This window comes from Apodemus sylvaticus, chromosome 20 (assembly GCF_947179515.1).
Source record: "Apodemus sylvaticus chromosome 20, mApoSyl1.1, whole genome shotgun sequence".
NCBI classification, from domain to species: Eukaryota; Metazoa; Chordata; class Mammalia; order Rodentia; family Muridae; genus Apodemus; species Apodemus sylvaticus.
Window position 1 is genome coordinate 217,069 of NC_067491.1, and position 18,555 is coordinate 235,623.

General features: G+C 39.9%; 2 pseudogenes; one reads left to right on the forward strand and one right to left on the reverse strand.

The window, feature by feature from the left end:
* Nucleotides 1-3,019: 3,019 nt before the first annotated feature.
* Nucleotides 3,020-18,290, reverse strand: LOC127670755 (zinc finger protein 431-like; annotated as a pseudogene).
* Nucleotides 7,393-7,711, forward strand: LOC127670756 (60S ribosomal protein L36a-like; annotated as a pseudogene).
* Nucleotides 18,291-18,555: the final 265 nt, after the last annotated feature.

Genomic DNA, 18,555 nt, shown 5'->3' on the forward strand with positions numbered 1-18,555 from the left:
TGCCTCCCAAGTCCTGGGATTAAAGGCGTGTGCCACCACCGCCTGGCTGTTTTTACTTTCAATTTTACTTGAACAGGGAAAATATTCTTTTATATTACTTTTCTATTTTTTGGCTCTTTAACCAGTTTTAAGGTTTGCTTACCCACCTTTGATTCAATCAAGAATTCAATGTTAATATCTTCCATATTTTTCACAAGTATTTTGAAGACAGTCCAAAGTCAAGTAACCCAGAATTGAAAGTGGATCTTTTAGCTTAGTTCATCTTCCTTTTCAATATTCTTTCAGACTATGTTCCATACTTCCTCATCTAAAGTCCTTAGTTATGGACTTTGCATGATAAGCCCAGTAGGAGAATGAGTTGAAAACAAAAGAACCAAAAAACGATCAAGTTTGTGATCTACATACACATCTTGGAGTCTCCATTCTATCAGAGTTAACGCTCTCTACTTTGGCTGTGAACCTTCTTGGCCTGTTTTAAGTCCAATTAATTACACAACTAATTAACTGTATATTTAAAATGCAAATATATCAATACATCAAAATAACTGTATAATTAATAAAATTAAATCAGCTATATTGTAATGTTTAAAACAAATTTAAATAATTTGAAACAAATTTCTTAAGTTACTTAACAATTTGAAACAAATTGGATTAACTCTTGAGTAGTTAATCTAATGGTAGGCCATAGCCAAATAATATCTACCATTAATTTTTGAAAATCATTTAGTTTGTAACTGATCTTTCTAATTTGTAACTTTTGTGATTGAATTTTCTGTTATTTCATAACCCAAATAGTCAATATAATCTCCTTTCTGTAATTTTTCAGGAGCAATCTGTAAACCCAGGAATGGCAGAATTCTTTATGCTCCTTAAACATTTTCTCTAAAGAATCTGCATCAGAATTAGCCCAAAATAAATCCATTTAATGATAAATGATGAATTTATCATTACTTACATCCTTGCTTACAAATTATTTCTAACAGATGTAGCACAAAATATTGACATGAAGTTGAACTATCCCTCATGGAAGAACTTTCCACTGATACCTTTTAACTGGACCACTATTATTGTAAATAGGCACTACAAAAACAAACCTTTTCCTATCTTGCTCTTGAAAGGGGATTATAACAAAGTACTCTCTTAAGTCAATTAGTATCATAGGCCATGGCTTAGGTAATAAGGTAAAGGAATTCTATGCTGTAACAGATCCATTGGTTGAATTAGTCTATTCACTGCTCTTAAATCTGCTAACATCCTGATTTCTCTTTTATAACAAGTACAGGGGACTCCATGGGCTGGTAGACTCTGATGAGCCTCCAGCTGCTCTTTAACTTATGTACTGCCGAAGCAAGCACATCTTCAGTTGCTCTTGTACCAGCTACTCTACTGCCTGTAACTTTTTCTTTAGTTAAGGGTCACTGATCTACTCACACAGCCTTGTCTGCCAACCACTTTAAGGGTAGGGCCATTGATATAATTTCAGCAGTGGCCCCATTTACAAATTTGGAAACTCCATCCCTGTGGTGGCATGTGTTTGGACTACTGACACCACAGCCTGGGGTTGTTTTTCATTTGTGTGTGTGTGTGTGTGTGTGTGTACATAAATATATATACAATTTTCATTATATATATGTAATGAAAATATATATATATATAAAATATTAATATCTTTCCCAAGAGCATCTGTCATTTCTCCCCTAATTTCACCATGGGTGGTCTCTGGAAATGCAGGAATATTATACTGAGTACCCAAATGTTGTAAAAAGATCCATTCACCATAAATTTATGGGTATGTCAGACATATAAGGTCTTAATTTTCCTATTTGACCTTCCCAATCCCCAGAAACTATGTATAAACTTTTTGAAGTGGCCATTCTGAATTCTAAGACCTTTGTGAAATAATGGTTACATTTGCTCCTGTACACACCAAACCTTCTATTTCAACACCATTTACCTGCTATTTTAATTTTGACCTCTCATCATAAACTACTGTTCTCCAGAACACATTTTCCAGTACTTCCAACCCCCCTCTGTTCTTTCTACTGGTGCAGTTTCAGCATTGATATAGGGAAACAGTAGCAGCTGAGCAATCCTATCACCTGCATTAAAATGCATCTCATTTTTTATATAGGCCATAATTTTAATTTCCTCTTTGAAATCTTCATCTATAATTCCTGGATGCACAATGAATCTTTGGAAAGTCAACCCATTCCTTTCCTAAATCATTCCTACTGCCCTAGCAGGTAAAGGACCATAAACCCTGTAGATATTTTTGTAACATTAAATTTTATGGAGTAGAGTAAGATGTATATATATGGCCAAGTCTAGAGCAGCACTATTTGCAGTAGTATGCATTAGATCTGCAATATTCAATGAGGGTTTTCTGCCTGATTGTTATTTTGTGGCTTACAAGAGACAAACAACTCATACTTTTTGGCTACAAGACCTAGGACCAGGTCTCAATGGTAAGAAAGTTGCCTTGGATATCTTTGCTGAACCTATACTCAGTGGTCCAATGGCAACCCTTGCCATATTGCCTGCACATATCTGGAAACCTAGGCTGTTTTTCTAGTTTATATTTACAAAAACCATTACCCTTGGAGATGCTCTGACCCTTAACAAATGTTTTCTGAACAAAGAACAATATTTCTCACAATTAATGCACCAGACATTTTGAGATCTGAGACCTTTTTAGCAGCTTGGTCACACTGTCTTTTCAAATGACCAAATTTCCTACAACAGAATCACCAGGCCTTTTGATATTCGAGACCACTAGCTTCACCTACAATGGTTCACATTAAAAATAGTAGTACACATAGGAAACAGAGAGGAAAACAAACTTGTATGATTACTTTGGGTTTCCCAGATGACAAGATCAGGTCATCAGGCTTAACTGCAGCTACCTTCACTCACTGAGGAAATTCTCTCTGTACTAATTTGTGTTTCTGATAGAGTTAAGAACAAGTATTTGTTCCTCAGAATAAGAAAACCCATAAAAATGGATGCAGTATAAATATCATTTTCATTTGAAAGTATGTTTTATTATTCAAGGTTTTCTGTGTTCTTCTATACTTGGGTGACAATTTTTATACAATCTAAAAAGAAGACTATATTTTAAGGATGAAATGGTTCTATTAATCTTACATAAGCACCAGTGAGATGACTCAGTAGGAAAAATACCCTTGTTGTGCAAGCCCTTACTGCATGTATTAGATTCATGGCATTTCTCTCCTATAGGAATTCTTTCATACCTTTGAAGAAGACTATAAGATGCAGAGTATTGTTGCATTGATTACATTTTAACTTATACTCGCCAGTATAAGTTCTTTGATGCATTTGAAGATTACACTGATGTGCCAAAACTTAACTATCAATTACATTTGTAGGATTTCTCTAGTATGACATGTTCTGTAATTTGAAGACTAATCCAATATGCAGTCTTTACCATACTGAGTACATTCATACAGTTTCTCTCCAATGTGACTTTTGTGTATTTGAAGATAACTGTCACTTATAAAGGATTTTCCACATTTACTACACTCAGAGGTTCTTTCCAGTGTGGTTTCTCTCATAAATTGGAAGATGGAGGGAGAGATGTAAACGCTTTAACACACTGATTATACTCATTAGGTTTCTCAATATTATGATGTTTTTCATGATTTCGAAGACTACTACGACTTGCAAAAGCTTTACCACATTGATTACACTCATAAGGTTTCTCTCCACTATGACTTCTTTCATGTTTCTGAAGAAGACTACGACGTGCAAAGGCTTTACCACATTGATTACATTCGTAAGGTTTCTCTCCAGTGTGAGTTCTTTCATGCATTTGAAGACTACTGCGACATACAAAGGCCTTACTGCACTGATTACATTCATAAGGTTTCTCTCCAGTATGACTTCTTTCATGTATCTGAAGAAGACTCTGACGTGCAAAGGCTTTACCACATTGATTACATGCATAAGGTTTCTCTCCAGTGTGAGTTCTTTCATGTATTTGAAGACTACTGCGAAGTAGAAAAGCTTTTCCACATTGATTACATTCATAAGGTTTCTCCCCAGCATGAATTCTTTCATGTATATGAAGGTGACTGCGACGTGCAAAGGCTTTACCACACTGAGTACATACATACGGTTTCTCTCCAGTATGACATCTTTCATGTATATAAAGATTACTGCAATATGCAAAAGCTTTACCACATAGAGTACATTCATACGGTTTCTCAAGAGTATGATGCTCCTCATGATTTCGAAGACTACTACGACTTGCAAAGGCTTTACCACATTGATTACATCCATAGGGTTTCTCTCCAGTATGAATTATTTCGTGTCGATGAAGATCACTGTTATATGCAAAAGCTTTCCCACACTGATTACACTCATAAGGTTTCTCTCCAGTATGTACTCTTTTATGTATTTGAAGATGACTGCGACCTATAAAGGCTTTACCGCATTGATTACATTCATAAGGTTTCTCACCAGTGTGAGTTCTTTCATGTATTTGAAGATGACTACGAGTTGCAAAGGCTTTCCCACATTCATCACAATCATAAGGTTTCTCTCCTGTATGAGTTCTTTTGTGTATTTGAAGATGACTGCGACATGCAAATGCTTTCCCACATTCATTGCAATTATAGGGTTTCTCTCCCGTATGACTTCTTTTGTGTATTTGAAGATTGCTGCTACGTGCAAATGCTTTACCACATTCACTGCAATCATAGGGTTTCTCTCCTGTATGAGTTCTTTTGTGTATTTGAAGATGACTACGAGTTGAAAAGGCTTTACCACATTCATTACAGTTATAGGGTTTTTCTCCTGTATGAGTTCTTTCATGTATTTGAAGAGAACTGCGACTTGGAAAAGCTTTACTGCATTGACTACATTCATAGGGTTTTTCTCTAGTATGGTTTTTTTCATGTTTTCGAAGACTACGGAAATTTGCAAAGGCTTTACTGCATTGAGTACATCCATACAGCTTCTCTTCAGTTTGGATTCTATCATATATTTGAAGAAAATTGCTATAGGCAAAGGTACATTGGTTCTTTCCATATCCCCTATGCTCACAAGGCTTGTATCCACAATAACAGATGTTATACCTATTAAAGAAGAAATAACAAACAAAAGGTTTTCACACTGCATTCACTCAACTTAAGTTCTTGTTCCCATAGATGTGTGCTATAAAGATTAAGGTTTTTTTTCATTACATCAACCTTCTTGCCTCCCATAAACTGTTCTTCTCACTAAACTTTGGAAAGTCACAAGAAGTATATGAGTAACACTAGCTTTACTATAAACGATTTGCTTATAAAGCCTTAGATATAATCCCCTAGATATATATAAGCCTTAGATATAACTAATCCCCTAACCAATGTGCGTGCTTTTTTTTTAAGATTTATTTATTTATTTATTATATGTAAGTACAGTGTAGCTGTCTTCAGACCCTCCAGGAGAGGGCGTCTTGTTGCAGATGGTTGTGAGCCACCATGTGTTTGCTGGGATTTGAACTCAGGACCTTCGGAAGAGCAGTCAGTGCTCTTAACCACTGAGCCATCTCTCCAGTCCGTGCATGCTTTTTATAATACTTGAATGAGATGAAACTAAATAAATTGGCATTTCTACAAAGTGGTTCTCTCAGGGTTATGCCTAGTGTTAAGAAGTTGTTTCCTTGTCTTGTTTCTAAGAATGCCTTATAAACAAGGGTCAGCTACATGGTCTTATGAGAATTTACTAACCATCAATATACATAATGCTGTACTTATTTACATTGTTGCTTTTCTTTAAAACTTAAAGGTAAATTAAATTTTCTTCAGTGATACAATTACATCAGCTTGCACATAAAATTTACCTTCTATGTCTTCTATAACTTGAATAGTATTCTTCAACATTGTGATCTTCTAGTTTGTAACCTAAAATATAGTATCAGAAAATTTATGATATATTATTGGACAGTATGCAAATTTTAAGTCAGAATATTTGGTGAAGTTGAGAACCATGTCTGATCATTCACTACATTCTTCCTCTGTCACAATAGAAATCACAGAAGTATACCAATAACCAAGAAACACTTGTTTGCTTGTTTATAAACTGAAGAGAAACTAATATTCTTACCAATAGCAGTGAGGTTCCAGTAGGTTTCCAGCATCACATCTCTGTAGAGACTCTTCTGGGAAGGATCCAGCAAAGCCCACTCTTCCTGAGTGAAGTTCACATGCACATCCTCATAGGTCACCGCATCCTAAAATATCCCACACATGCACATAATAGAAATGGTGAGACTCACTGTATTGTAAATGTACATTTCACTGAGAATATATTTACATAATTCTGGGTGCTCTACACATTTATTTCATATCACAGCATTTCAAATGTAATCAAAAAGTCATTTACAAGTAAACAGAAAAGGAGGATCACACCTCTCATTTTCAGGCCCACTGAATTCCATATGCCATTGCACAAGAAATGACTACTAACAGATAATACAGAGAGATACTCAAACTGATCAATGGAGTATACATCAAAATGACTAACTTCAAAAAAAGATGAAGAAGATGGATGTGGTGATGCACACCTTTAATCCCAGACCTCAGGAAGCAAAGAGGAATGAATCTCTGAAGTTTCTAGGCCATCTTAGTCTATGTAGTGATTTCCATGACACCCAGTGCTACTTCATAAGACCCTCAAAACAAATGACAACAAAAAGAATAAGACAGAAAGCACTCAGAGGCTCAATCAAAATTCCTGCAGAGTTTAAATGTATTTCAGCTCAATAATAGTCTATCATAAAACTTAAGTGGCCCAGTTTAAAATATAAGGGAAACATAATATTCCTACGGAAGAAAGCATTCTTAGTAAATGGCTGAGAGATCAAGAGTTTTCAAAGATATTGGCAAATAAATATTGATCCAAAATCAAAACCAAAAACATAAGAAAGATGGGTCAGCAGTTAAGAGTACATGTTGCTTTTGCAGAGGTTCTAGATCAAATCCTAACACTCGCCTGGAAGTTCCCAGCCTTTCATAATCCAGATCAAGAGAATCAAATGCTCTCTTCTCACCTCAGGAAACATCCGGCACACAAGTGGTACACATCTATGTACATGTATATATGAACATATGTATGTAATACACACATATATATATATACACACAAAAGATTCATGCACGTTTTTTCAAAATCAAAACTATACACAATGGTAGAAAGAATATTAAACTACAATCTAATTATTCTGAAGACGCAATATTAATGTCATGAATGTATGCCACCCTGGTGAAAAACAATATCCTCTGCCAAAGTTCCAAAGTCAAGATGTGAGTAAAGTTCAGCACAAGAGTAACTGGTTGACATGTACAAAAACCTAACTCTACTTTCTGAACTGACAGCAGTCCTGCAAACATGGTGACTGTTCCTTAGATCCACCAGACATTCTGCAGGAAATATGGGAAGCACCAATCCCACATGGTGGCACAATATAAGAAAGGCAATAATTCTTTGTATGCCCAGGGAAAGTGGCATTATAACAGGAAAAAGATTGGCTATGAAGGGCAAACTAAACCTATTTTCCACAAAAAAGCTTAAAACTGCAAAAAAGATTATGCCGAGACATGAATGTGTTGAGCCCAACTGAAGAGCTAAGAGGGTGCTGGCTATTAAGAGACACAAACATTGTGAACTGGGAGGAGATAAGAGAAAGGGCCAAGTGAGCCAGTTCTAAGCCAATTTTGTTACGAAGAACATAAGATCTTGACCTTTCACCCTCTTAAAGAATTAATTCTGCCAGGCAGTGGTGGCGCATGCCTGTAATCCCAGCACTTGGGAGGCAGAGGCAGGAGGATTTCTGAGTTCGAGGCCAGTCTGGTCTACAGAGTGAGTTCCAGGACAGCCAGGGCTCTATAGAGAAACCCTGTCTCAAAAAAAACCAAACAAAACAAAGCAAAATAATAAAGATAATAATAATAATAATAATAATAATAATAATAATAATAATAATAATATACACAAATAAAGAACTAATTCTATCAGCCAGAAATATAAAAATAAAATATATAAGGCCAGAAAAGTGATCAATTGCTTCTATTCTACCTTACATTTTTCAGAGATGGAGTATGTAATGGTGGAGATGGTGTGGGTGAACAAGAAGGAAGCATGTTGCTCAATGAACCACCAGAAGATGTACAAAAAAGTGTGGTAAGAATACAAACACTCAATGCCCTTCCCCAGAGACTAACTTCTTCCAGAAAGGAGCCTCCTCCTAAAGGTTCCATAAGCACCCTAATGAAAGCCACAAACATGAGACAAATGTTCAAATACACCATCCTACCTGGGAGAGTTTTTATTCAGCTTACCACATTTAAACACAGGTCATGGCATTCTCCTGGGTAGAACCTACCCAGACATCACATAATGCCAAACATATTTAGATTCACTTCAATGATCCTCATATTGTAGAACAGTCCCAACATTGTTCTGATATCCAAAGGTTTTTCTGACACTCCAGGCAAGATCTTGACTGTGATTATCTTATAAAATCAAAAAACAAATTATGGCTTCCCAATGCACAACGGCACAGAATACATATACTCTTTCCAACAAAGAAAAAAAAAAGAAAAACCTGGACCAAGAAAAGACTGAAATCATTCTAGGCAAAAGCTAAATCTTGCAGCTGTATGTCTCAGTTTCAATTGATTTTAGATGGCTCTTTCTCTCTGCAGCTTCTCTTCTTCACCTTGGTTTCATATATAAAAAAAAAAAAGGATAAATGCCATATGATTTATAGATTATTGTAATCACATGACATAAACATAAAAATTTGGTCAACACTCAAATTTCTTGGTGTCACTCCATTCCACTAAGGAGATGTCATACTTACACATTAATTTACCTGATGTATATACTAGCTTCCCCACCCAAATGAGAAATTCTATTAGCTTGTGTGGCTCCAACAAATAGTTACCCAGTTATCAAAGGAAGCTGCTAATGATCTACAATGGTTAGACTTCAAAGATTCATGTAAATTTGCATCAGATTAGAGAGCCAACCTTGGGTAAAGACACACCCCAGGGGAACTAAAATAGACTGCTGGGTACTAAGAGAGCTGCTGCCAGTGAGCAGCTAGGACAGCTGGGGGCTGCAGATACAGGTGAAGCTGGGTCTTAATGCTTCACCTCACACTCCCGCCCTCCACTGGTAATCTATCTCCATGCCTGTTTTCCCTAAGACACTCATGACTCCTCTCTTCTACCTGTGGTATCCATTCTTGTGTCTACCCAAGCATATCCCAGGAACATGTAGTTTTATATTCACTTCTTAGTTGCTTTGACATAAACAAGGTATGGAAAAAGAACACTCCATTATTGTTTCCTTCTCAACTATTTAAGATGTTTTTCTGTATTCTGGACCTTACAGTCCTTAAACTACATGTGAATACTTAATCCCAATATTACAATATTACAGCTTTTTGTTTCAATGTCTCAGATCCACACACGATCTTCTGGGCTCCTCCAAAGTGCTGGCATCACTTCTCCAGCTCTGCTCTCTGTAGCACTCTAAGCTCAGGCTGATCCACTCCATTGCTGCTGCTGTTCTTTGTTATCATCCCATGGTACTGGCATCTTCAATATGCTGGGGTCCACTGCAACTAGGCTTTACCAATACCCTCTCATAGGTGCTCTTCATGGTGCCAAGACTCAATTCCTTTGCATGACCCTTCAATCCTAGGCCATCAACTACAGCTAAGGCTGCACCTTCACCAATGGCCTCCCATGGCCTCTCACAATGCCAAGCCTTAGCTGCTCTTCATGACCCCTTCATGCCTTCAAAACCAGTACCACCTGAGTGACTTTTACATATTACCAAGTACAGCTGCAGCATGAGGTACAACCTTGGCTATCTCTGAAACACAGCTTCTTTGTTCTTTGAAAACACTTCCCAGAAGATTTCACCTCAGTGATACTGGTCGCTTCTTAATCACCACTAATTAACTTTTTAGCTCCAGCTAACCAGCATCAATTGTCCCAGTAGTCCCTTCTGTTCTGGACTCTAAAGCCAGAGCCACGTGGCTGAAGCTGCCGAGTTCTGCTGCTTGCAGGAGTTGGAACATGGCTCCCTTGTTCTATTACACTATCACCAGCTTTCTGTTTTCCAAAACCTCACTGCCTAAGCTTGGGTGTCCTGGAACTTGCTCCACATACTGCCTTTGAACTCAGAGATCTGCATGCCTGTCTCCTAAACACTGGAATTAAAGGTATGGTCCACCAAGCCTGGATTTAAGTTTTTCTTCACTTAGAGCCTGCTTTTTCCCAGACTGGTCTTGATCTCAGAAATCTGCTTGGCTTTATCTCCTGGGATTAAAGTCTTGTACCACCATGCCTGGATCTAAACTTAGTTGAGTAGAATCTTACCCCAAAGTCCCACTCCCTTCATTAACTATCTCCTAGAACACAGGATTAGGCTCCATTTCACTTCCTGTTGCCTGTTTAATACTCGAACCATTTTTTTTCCTTTCTAAGCTTGCTCCACTTGTTTAAAATCCTCTACACGAGATTTAACCAGAAAAAAAAGTCTATGACAGGCATTTCTGAGGTTTCCTTTGTCAGTGGAATTAATCTGAGTCTCATCACCTTAGCCTCAGGCAGACTCTTCAGACAAGGGCAAAAAGTAGCTACATTCTTCACCAAAATACCACAAAAATGGTCTCTAGGCCACATATTGAAATTCTTCACTGAAACTTCTTGAGCCAGGTCTACACAATTCAAATCACTCTTAGTTACAAAGTCTTCCATATTCCTACTAGGATAGCCCATTAAGCTCCTCTTAAAACATTGCACTGCTTTCCAAATCTAAAATTCCTAAATCTACATTCTTTCAAACAAAAGCTTGTCAGGCCTGTCACAGCAATACCCCACTCCTGGTACCAACTTCTGTCTTAGAGTTTTACTGCTGTGAACAGACACCATGACCAAGGCAAGTCTTATAAGGACAACATTTAATTAGGGCTGGCTTACAGGTTCAGAGGTTCAGTCCATTGTCATCAAGAAGCATTGCAGCATCCAGGCAGGCATGATGCAGGAGCTGAGGGTTCTACATCTTCAACCGAAGGAAGCCAGGAACAGAACGAGCATCCTCAGCCAACAGGAGGAAGATCTGCAAGCCCACCCCCAAAGTGACACACTTCCTCCAACAAGGCCACACCTTCTAATAGTGCCACTCCCTGGGACAGGCATATACAAACCATAACAGAGACTTTTTATTATTTGTGACTTTCACATCATGCATCTCAATATCTCTCATCTGCCAGTCCCTCTGTTTTGACCCTCTGCCCTTTCAACTCCCTCTACCCCAGAAAAACTCTTGTTGTGAAAGCTGTTATATAGCACAGTGTGTCTTACAGTATAAACTTTTGTCCACACATCTTAGCTGCAAATGTTCATTGCAATGAGTCATTGAGCTGGTGGCTTGAGTCCTCTGGCTTCTACTATCTCACCAGAATTCCCCTCGGATATCCTGTTGTTCTGTGCCATGGAGATCCTGAAACTTTAGATCTACAAGTAAAGACCCTTCATGTGCCCTAGCAGTTCAAAGATAAAGTAGAGGTTAGGCTGACTTAACTCATAGCCCTGGATATAGACCTGAGTGGTAGCTACATTGGTCACACCAGCAGCTCACCCATACCCATGCCACCAGGGCCAGCTTTACTGTCCTGCTCAGGCAAGGCATAAGCCGAGGTCTCCCAAGTGCTGCAGCTACTGAGGAGCAAGGCCAGATCTCCTGCCTCATATAGGTGGCAAGGGTTGAGGAAGGGGGAGGGCATCTCTACCTCCAAACAATGAGGAGAAGCAGGCCAGCTCTCCCATGCTCATGCACCCATGGCCAGCTTGCCCATGACCCCACTACCTGGGCTAGGTATACTGCACAGCCTGGTAGAGGTGCAGGGCTGGCTCTCCCATGTGCTGCAGCTGGCAAGGGGCAGGGCCAGCTCTAAACAGCCCTTGAATATCAACATGGTCCCAAGTCACAGCACAGATGAGGGATGTCTGCATGGCTTTTGGGAGCAATACAGCCACGGACATCTACACAGACACCCACTGCTGCAAGCCCTCTGCCTCAGACATGGGCCTCAGCAGCTGCACAGGCCAGGGCTTCACCATGACCTTAGGTGACATAACATTCTACTCACATAAGGCCGCTCTTTTTTCGCCTTTGCATCTCTTAAGCCACTGTGAGGCCAGAAAGTCGTGCAACTCAGGAAGCCAGTCTGGAGCAAGAGTGAGGTTGAGACATGTCCAAATCCCAAAAATCTTGTCCTGAGACCACCAGGAAACCGGGCATGGTGGCACCCGCCTGTAATCCTAGCACTTGGGAGGCAGAGGCAGGCGGATTTCTGAGTTCAAGGCAAGCCTGGTCTACAGAGTGAGTTCCAGGACAGCCAGGGCTACACAGAGAAACCCTGACTCAATAAAACAAACAAACAAACAAACAAAAAAGGACCACCAGGATGTAGGATCATTCCCTCCTTTGAGTCTGCATGTTCTAGTGCACATAGACTCTACAACCCCAACCTCTGCCACCCTTGAGATAGCCATGTAGCCTGGAAGCCAGATTGCACATTTAACTTCCTCTCTCCCTACGAGGACATATCCAGCAAGCGCCTGGAATTCTTCTTCATGCTAATGGAGTGTTCCCAGCACATCAGCTCCAGGCAATGATGTACACTCACCCTGAAAACCCCTAGCCACTTCCCAAGTTCCATATAGTACTTGTTACCCCCAGTAAAGGAGAGCTGTTTCACTGAGGCTCTCTCCAAGGCTTTTTCTTTCCTGCATTCAAGCTGGCTGGATCCTGAAAATACACCCCACCTGCATTAGCTTCTTTCCTTGCATTCCAGGCATGTGTATCAGTGCCTGGATACCCTGAGAGACGAAGCAGACCTAGGCAATAAAGCCTGGTCACCTGATCTGTACAAGCTGCTCTCAAGAAAGCACCTGCACTTCAGCTTTCTACAGCAGGAATTCAGTGGCTAGTCACACAACAGAACCACTGTGCCTGTGAGAACTGGATTCAGCAGGTAGCAAGGTTCTCTTCTCTTGAAATTACAGCTGGAGGAAGTTTTGTCTGTCTGTTTCAAATGTATAATATACAGGCCACTACATATGTGTTTGATTGGTCTTAAATGTATGAGTATACAATGTCTACATTGGTTATAGATTATTGGCTTACAAGTTATCAGGTATGGTTAAAATCTGTAACATCTGTACCAAAAAGTTAACTTAAAATTCATAACTCAGGATTGAAGCCATTCTGGGCAGCAACCCATGGCATGAGCTAGCCAAGAAAACATGTTTCCAAAGGAACTTTTAGATCAGGAAAAGATTTTATATAATTTCTATCCTGTCTTAAAAACCAAGGGTGTGTGTGTGTGTGTGTGAATGAAAGTATTAAAACTGCACCTCCATACATTAATGTACAAAAAAAAATCTTTCTGCAACTTTGTAACATAAAAGTAACCCACTTGTTATTGGTTTTGGAAACATTGAGTTGTTTACACAGTTAAATCTTGGTTTTTTTTTTCCTTCTAAAAATGACTGCCCTCTATGGCTTCACTCTTTAAACACGGACTTTTCAATACTACAAAACATAAAATTGAGAAATTTTAAACTTCTTTAAAGAAGGTTTAGTAATTTTACAAAAAAATAAAATAAAAACTGGACATTTTAAAAACAGCAAATGTAGCCGGGTGGTGGTGTCACATACCTGTAATCCCAGCACTCTGGGAGGCAGAAGCAGGCAGATTTCTGAGTTCGAGGCCAAACTGGTCTACAGAGTGAGTTCTAGGACAGCCAGGGCTTTACAGAGAAACCCTGTCTCAAAAAAAAATAAATAAATAAAAATAAAAAAACAAATCCAACAAACAGACAAACAAACAAACAAAACCCAAACAAACAAAAAACAAACCAGCAAATGTGGGGCTAGAGAGATGGCTCAGCAGTTAAGAGCATTGACTGCTCTTCCGAAGGTCCTGAGTTCAAATTCCAGCAACCACAGTATAGCTCACAACCATCCTTAATGAGATCTGCTGCCCCCTTCTGGTATGTCTGAAGACAGCTACAGTGTACTTACATATAATAAATAAATAAATCTTTAAAAAAAAGAAAAGGCTGGGCAGTGGTGGCTCATGCCTTTAATCCCAGCACTTGGGAGGCAGGGGCAGGCAGATTTCTGAGTTCGAGGCCAGCCTGTTCTACAAAGTGAGTTCCAGGACAGTCAGGGCTACACAGAGAAACCCTGTCTTGAAAGAACCAAAAAATACAATAAAATAAAATAAAATAATAAAATAAAATAAAATAAAATAAATAAAATAAAATAAAATAAAATAAAAAGAAACAGCAAATGTTTAAATTTAAGGCTGTGGGACAATTTAAAGTTCATCAGATATTTTATTTAATGACCTTATCAATATATGATCTTGATGACTAAATAAATAAGACTAATAAATACCACAGCTACACACCAGACCACAAAATTCCTATCTTATGAGGCAATAAAATAATGACCTGATTATAAGTCTGATAAGGAACTTGAAACAGTTTCTCAACCTATAGGTTGAAACCCTTTGAGACTCAAAAGACCTTTATGCAGGGGTCCTCTAGAGTTGCCAGACTGTCATATGTTTATTTTAAGGTTGTGGTTACAACAACATAGAAGAATTATGTTAAAGGATTCCAGGATTAAAGCTCTAAGAATCACTTGCTTAAAAATATGTCTCTCTTTACCTGAGGTCTATTCAGACTAACACAGACTGACTTAAGGATGCATGTCTAACCTCAGCTTAGAAAAAGCCTCTATAAGACTAGATTGTAGGCAGACCTATAAGGCATTTTTTTAAAATTAGTGATTAATGGGGAGGGCCCATTCCACTGGGAGTGGTGCCATACCTGGGCTGGTGGTCCTGGGTTCCATAAGAAAACAGGCTGAGTAAACCATAGAGAGCAAGCCAGTAAGAAGCACCTTCCTTCCATGGTCTCTGCATCAGCGTCCACCTCCAGGTTTTTTCCCTGTTTGAGTTCCTGTCCTGATTTCCTTCAATACTGAACAATGCTGTGGAAGTGTAAGCCAAAAAAACCTTTTCCTCCCCAACTTGTTCTTTGGTCATGAAGTTTCATCATAGCAACAGAAAAACTAAGACACCCACATGACACATTGTTCTAAAAAATAAATAAATGAATAACCACTTGCAGAAAATTGAATGAAGTTCTTAATAAGTGAGAAGCATTGGAGAATAGAAGGAAATAGAGTATAGTAATATATGTGCAAAAATATTTTAAAAGTGATACTTCAGTGGTCTGAATGAGAATGACCCCCATAGGCCCCTATGTTTGATTACTTGGTTATCAGGGAGTGGCACTGCTTAAGAAGGATCAGGACATGTGGCCTTCTTGGAGGAAGTGTGGTCTTAGAGGAAGTATGTGACTAGGGACATGAGCTGAGTTTCAGTATATAGCCAGGAGGGAGTGGCACCCCTTGGCAGAGAAGAGGAGGGGTGATACTGTAGAAGAAAGTATAACATGGGGTGTACTTTGAGGTTTCAAGGGCCCAATCCAGGACCACTGGCTTTCTTTCTCTCTTCCTCTGCCTACAGATCCAGATATAGAATTCTCAGCTAAAATGCCTGCCTGCATGCCACCATGCTCTCGACAAAAAAGTAAACCTCTGAAACTGTAAGCAATCACCAATTAAATGCTTTCTGCTGTAAGAACTGCCATGCTCTCAACACAGCAATAAAACACTGGCTAGCTGTATTAGTGGAAGTTCCCACTGCTGTGAAGAGACACCAAGATGACAGCAATTCTTACAAAAGAAAATATTTAATTAGGGCTTACAGTTTCAGAGACTTATTCCATGATCATCATGGCAAGAGGCATGGAGCTGGAAAAGATCTGAGAGTTCTAAGTCTTGATCTAAGGTAGCAGAAGAGGGGGACTGTGTCACACTGGCCACACTTGATCATACAGGAGATGTCAAAGGCCATCTCCATAGTGTCACTTCCTTCAACAAGACTACACCTACTCCAACAAGGCCACATCTCCTCATAGTGCCACTCCCTAGGAGGCTAACATTTAAACACATGAGTCTGTAGGAGCCATATCTATTCAAGCCATCACCACCACACTAAGTCACATATTGAAACTTGGCTTTTAAAAGAGATTAAACATAAATAAAAGGACAGCCAGGTATTTTGACTTTAAAACAGAGTAAGTTCTTTCCTGGTAGAGAAAATGCCATTAATAAGTGACCACCTGGCCTGGCCTGTGTAAATTTTACCTGCTCTGCTGTAAGCTGCCACACAATCCACAGCCCAACACCCTGTGTCTTAGCCCTCCTATCAGATTAGCATTTACCTGTGTGAGAGAGCAGTTCAATTGAAAATTTCATTAGCTGAAAATAATTTCCCAAAATTGGATGCACCAATTTGGTTTGGCTTCATTCATATGGTATGAATTGATGTATGCTGAGAAAGTACACAGAAAGTCACTCGCCCAACACATCAGAACCTTCTTTATAACAAAGACCCCAGGAGCTCACTGAATTAAACTTAAACAACCTATAATTCAGCTATTGCATAGCCTGTTTCCCCCTGCAACGGACACAGTAAACTTTTCCTTCTATTCTGGTCTCTAGGGAGAAACCATACTCCACACACAAATCCTTTTCCGGTTACTGATATGGACAGCCCACAACATGAATCACATAGATATTTTTTAGAACTGTGTGATATTACAAACCTTTAATCCAAGAGGTGAGGATGTTGACTCAGATAGGGAGCAAGGCCTGTGTAGCCACACAGTGGGATGAAGACAACCTGAGTCAACATAAGAGACCTTGTCATAAATTTATTTTTTTGAAAGCCCTACCTGGACTGCCTGGTTGGGACTCATTTTTTAGAAAGAACATCAGCTGTGAACAAAGCTGTATCAGGTTCTGACAAGTGTTAATAGAAACCTTGGCATACAGAAATGCAAATACTGAATATTAAAAAAGTTATTAGACCATTAAAGGCAGGGGCAGCACCCATGTACACGTGGATTAAAGGCAGGGGCAGCACCCATGTACACGTGGATTAAAGGCAGGGGCAGCACCCATGTACACGTGGATTAAAGGGTACAACTGATATTGTTCTCACAAGCATCATGCTCATTTCATTGGTTTCCAGCACTGACACGGTGGCACAAAATTACCCACAGATCCTGGTGCAGGGCATCTGATAACCTCAGGGCACCAAACACCCAACTGATGAACACACACACTGAAGCAATCACTCATGCACATGAAAGAAATTTAGATAAAAAAAATACAAGAATACGTAGAAATAAGACAAATGTCTGTAGCCAAAACTATAACTTTGTTATAAAAAGAATCAATGAACTCACGCAAAGGAGAGAAATTCCAGAATTGTAGTCAAGAAGTCTCAATATTTTAATACAGAATCTGAGCTACAGATTCAATAAATAAAGAGTCTAACGATCTCTACAATGAACAACAGAAAACATGAGCTGCACAGCACACTGACACCATCTGACTTCAAAACTTCCCCTACACCTGCAATGAAGACTGTGCTGTTTGCGAAAGAATAAAGAGATCAGTAGAACATAAACCAAAAACAATTAGAACAAAATCGCAATTAATATAGGGTTGATTTTGACAATTTAGGCAGAGAAACACAGTGAGTCTGGCCTTACTAACACACGTGACTGGACCACCATGGCATCTACATGCAAAGGTGTTAATGACACAAACTTTACACCTGCACAGAGTTAACTGCAGACGGATCCTACCCCTGAATGTCAAGGGCCTAGCACAGAACTTCTAGAAGACGCTGGACAAAGTGGAGCTCGGCCAGTCAGCCCACTTGTCGTCCCTGACAATAAAGGCCGCGCATGCGCGTGCCCTGCAGAATGACGTGAACAGTTTCCAAGCAACTTCCCAGGCTGTGCGCAGGCGCAGCCATGGGAATGGTGTCATGGAGAGGTTCCATTTCCGCCTGCGAGGTGTACCTTAGTAACCTCAGGTGAACAAACGGAACCACACCGGGCGCCGCGTTTTGCTGCCGGTTCCCGCACCCGGGACAATCCCACACGGACTCCCGCGGATCCTCCCCGCGCGGGGACGGCGGCCCAGCTCACCATGGCGCGGATTCCCAGCTCGTCCGTTCTCCTCACAGCTCCTAGCAGCTGGTCTCAGTACGGAACCCGGAACCACCAAAGCCTCCCTCAGAAACACAGCGGAGCCTGCAGCATGGCGGGCCGGAAGTACCCGCCTCCATCCTAACTGGCATCCGTATCCGAGTCCTGGGTGGCTAGTGAGGCCTTGAGTGACAGGAGCCGCTCCCTTAGCTACAGTAGCTTGCCTAGACCCAGCATTGTGGTTCACAGCCCTGGGCGACTCCACCCCAGGCACAGAATTGTCCTGCTGGCACAGACCTGCATAGATTGACTGTAGAACTTGCACCGGTACTGCAAAGTTGTCCCAGCACTATTTCTGCACACAGTAGGCGCTTCCTCGTGT